The sequence below is a fragment of the Apium graveolens genome, chromosome 6 (genome assembly GCF_009905375.1).
Source record: "Apium graveolens cultivar Ventura chromosome 6, ASM990537v1, whole genome shotgun sequence".
Taxonomy (NCBI): Eukaryota; Viridiplantae; Streptophyta; class Magnoliopsida; order Apiales; family Apiaceae; genus Apium; species Apium graveolens.
In genome coordinates, this window is record NC_133652.1 from 267,844,017 (window position 1) to 267,848,279 (window position 4,263).

At 37.2% G+C, this 4,263-nt stretch overlaps 1 non-coding gene across 1 annotated transcript; it reads right to left on the reverse strand.

Annotated features, from left to right (window-relative positions):
• Nucleotides 1–3,916: 3,916 nt before the first annotated feature.
• On the reverse strand, nucleotides 3,917–4,023 carry LOC141669489 (small nucleolar RNA R71). Its single transcript, XR_012553770.1, has one exon. It is a non-coding gene; the product is annotated as a small nucleolar RNA R71 (small nucleolar RNA).
• Nucleotides 4,024–4,263: the final 240 nt, after the last annotated feature.

Sequence of the window (4,263 nt, forward strand, 5' to 3'; positions counted from 1 at the left end):
AATGAATTCACCAAGGCAAGAGAGCTTTTCAGGACTTAGCCTAGGAAAAAATGGAACTTTTATTTTGATTGCATCAGTCGTTGATTTCTCAACAAGGTATCCAATTTTGATGCATTGACATTAATTTCCTTGTAATTGGGTTATTCTTTAATTTTCAATCATGTGTTTGATTATGGGAATAGAATGTTGCAATTCCCGATAGCTAGGTTAGGTGACATTGATGGTGTCATAGGCTATACTAGATATTTGCAGTTAATTTTCACATATTTATTTCCTGATGTTACTTTTGAAAATGATGTATTAGTCTCAATTTTTTAAATCACCTCTAAATCTATGAATAATCTGGAAAAAAGGATAAGTTTGAAGAAAGAGCTGATTTATCAATTCAAATATGGCAATTCTTGTAAAGGGTTATGCCACATAGATACTCATTTTCAAATTTTGATGTTGTGGAACATGACACAACCCATCATATTTCTGACCCAAGCATCTCGTTTCCTAAACAACAATCCAAACACTCAACCTCCTCCGGTTCTTCCCAAAAAGAATCAATTGCAAAATCTCAACAACCAGCTAGAACTGATGTGTCTGGGGGACAATCAGGTTCAAGGGTTGTAACACATTCACCCATAGAAAATGAGGAACAATGTGGAGAAATGAGAGTGTATGGCTCTAAGAAACATGTTCCAAAAGGCAAAAGAGTGAGACAGGCACTTGCTGAAGAAAAGAAAAAGAAGGAGAGAGTAGGAAGGAGTAGTGCTATTTTAGAATCAGATTCTGATGATACTAATGATGTTTCTTAGGTGTTTAAACTCAAACATATAGGAGTTTCTAGTGATTATAAGGAAGATGAAAGTGTGGTTGAAGAAGGTGTTAGTTAGATTAAGAAAAGAATGTTGGTGAAGTTGGATGAAAAGTTTCAAGCTCAACAAGAAAAAGTACAAATGCGGACACAGCTCCATACTACTCTTGAGCTCCAGTCTGTATCCTGCCAATGAGAAAACTGGCTTGCTGCACCAGTGATTATAATTCCTGATACTACATCAGTTCTTGACTCTCCTTCAGCCAAGTTTATTGAAGTTCTTGCTGAGAGAATGGCTCAACTGGAAAAGGGGTTAGTCTTGATACTTTGGGGAAGAGAAAGGCTAAAGATAAAGCAATTTTCATGAGGAAGAAATCCAAAATCTAGTCTCCATATAAAGAATACAGCACACAAGAACATGATTCTCAAAAGGTTTCAGCAGGTGTTCAAGCTCCAGTCACATGAGAACCATTCTCTCAAAGTGAGATTGTAGACACACTTATTTAAAGAGAAATTCCTGACACTGCTCAAGGTGGTCCTGATTCTGTGAAAATTAAGATTACAACACATGTGGAACAAAAGGAAGCTCAGCAGGAGCATTTGGCCAAACTGGATACAATGATTAATGATCCAATATTTGAGGGAAGTCCATAAGAACCTTTAACTCAAATGGTTGAAGAAGTTTCACAGCCTCAGGTCCCACAAGAACCATCAGTTCAAAGTACTGACCTAGACCAACCGGCAATTCCTGATTTCAGGTCAAATCCCGACACTGCTCATCCTCATCCTGATGTAGCCAATCCTAATGCTACAATTCCTGATCCAGATGTTGATATAGTAGCTGCAAAGGAAAATACTATAATTATCATGGTGACTCATCTTTCTTTTATGCCTTTAGAATCAAGCACAAAATGTATAATTTCTACTCAAACTTCTACTTTATCTATCATTATGACTATAAATAGACCTTTATCTATCATTATGACTGCAGACTGTTGAGTGGCATTTATGACAATTTATTACGCTCCGTAAAACTTTGAATTGGTGTAAATATACTCAAGTTGTTGGTGTTTTAATATTTTTTCTAGTGTTTTTGCATTTTCAGGCATTATCTTGGTAATCAGGTGAATTAGCATTATTTTGGTGCTAATTTGGTGTTAAGGTGGTGTTGGAATAAAAGCTCTTGGAAAGCCGGCTCAAATCAGCAAGGAAAAAGAAAAAATCAGAAGTTGATCCAGAGAGTCAGCGCGCCCACGCTGTGATAGCGCGTTGCCGCGCCCAAAGTCCAGAAACTCAGTGTGCCTGCACTGGTCAAGCACGCGGTCGTGCCAGGTCAAAATCAAAGAATCCTATTTCTACTCTGATTTTGATCTAGAAGACTTATAATCTGCATGGGGCTGCTATATATACATAATTAAGTTCGTTTTTCAGGAGAGATACATCAGAGAGCAAAGAGAAGGAGAAAAGAAGACCGTTTTAGCACAATTCAACCAAGGCGAAGGAGACCTAATTTTAACTTATGATTCTTTGTTTAAGTTGTAACGTTGGATGCTAGTTTTCTTATTTATGAACCTATACTCTTGTGTTATACTTTGTTTATTATTTGTTATAAAGACTACATTTATTGTACCATGTTTTCATCGGAACCTACGTTGATGATGAGTCTGATTATGGGCTAATCGTTATCGTGGGGTTCTAGCGGATTTATTCATGGATTTTTTTAGCTAAGTTATTTCGATGCCTTAGTGTGTGGTGATTGTATGATAACCTAGTATTGGTTGTGCTTATTCGTCTTATGAGTGTCTCGAACTTATAAGATAGCTTGTTAATTCTTAATGAAGGGAAAGTGAATTTAAGGGTTTAGAACTTGCCATGCTAGCATAGGTTTATGTGTTATTGTTATGCATGATTCGTAGGTAAATTTTAACCATCTTACTTTCCCTATGTAATCACGATAGATAACTTGTGCATTAAACCATTATGTTGCCAAATTCTATAGACATATAGGGTCTCAATATAATTGGTGTCTATTCAGCTTCTATCTCTTTTGTGGATGTCTGTTAGTATGGTATTCGTGCAACGAGAGTTGGCATTTATCAGTTTCGTGTTATCTGATTAGTGTCATCACCATTACATGCTAAGGTTAAGAATGAAAAGGCTATTGAATGAAGTATTTAATGAAGTTAGAATCCCATGTTTGTCATATATATTAATCCAACCATTCTTATTCTCTTAGTTATAATTATTAGTTTAATTCTTAGTTATAAACAATCTCAATTTGTTATTCGTTGTAGCATTGGATAATAGTCGTATTATCGGTGCATAAGTGCATAAATTAATTAGTTAACCAAAGCCAGTCTCTGTGGGAATGAACTAGAAATAATTCTATATTACTTGCGAATGCGTATACTTGCGTGTATTATTAGCGCGTGTTTAACGGCTAACAAGTTTTTGGCGCCGCTGCCGGTGACTGCAGTGTTAATTTTTTGTTTATGTGTTTGTCATCAGTGATCGTTAAAGTTCATTTACTCGGACATTGTTACTTATCTATTTTCTTTTCTTATTTCAGGTACTCTAGCGAGTGTGTATGCATACGCATTTGCGATCTCGTAAGAGAACTCTGGATAAAGCCGAGGAAGAAGTTTTAGTGGTTCGAAGGGAGGTTTTTTAGGAGGAAGAGAAGATAGAAGAAAAAGAGAAGGTAGAGGAACCAGTTTTAGTAGGGGTGGGGGATCAAGTAAAAATTCCTAAAGCTTTAATGGACTATTCTTAGCCTAAGATCAATGTATTCAGTCAAGCATCATCAGGCCAGCCATCTCGGCTAACACTTTTTAGATCAAGTCAAGCACGATTCAGATGATACAGAACTCAAATCAGTTTGGGGGTTCTCCTACTGAAGACCTCAACATACACATCAAGGATTTCATTGAGATCTACGACACTTTCAAGTTCAATGGTGTGACTGAAGATGCTATCAAGCTGCGACTCTTCCCATTCTCTCTAAGGGATAAAGCAAAGTGTTGGTTACATTCTCTACCACCAGGGTCTATCACCACTTGGGAGGATCTTGCTCAAAAGTTTTTCACTAAATTCTTCTCTATGGCGAAGACTGCTGCAATCAGGAATACTCTTACTCAATTTTCTTAGCAAACCGGAGAATCTCAATGTGAGGCTTGGGATCGATATAAGGAGATGCTAAGGAAGTTCCCACACCATGGCATGCCTGATTGGATGATTATAAACTGTTTCTACAATGGATTGGGTGCTACTTCTATACCCATGCTCGATGCAGCATCAGGAGGAGCCTTGTGGGCTAAGAGTTACAATGAAGCTTATGAATTGATTAAACTGATGGCTGCTAATGAATACTAGAATCCTTCTCAGAGACTGACTCAGGGAAAAATAGCAGGAATTCTGGAGTTGGATGCAGGAACTGCTATAGCTGCCCAACTTAAGGCTTT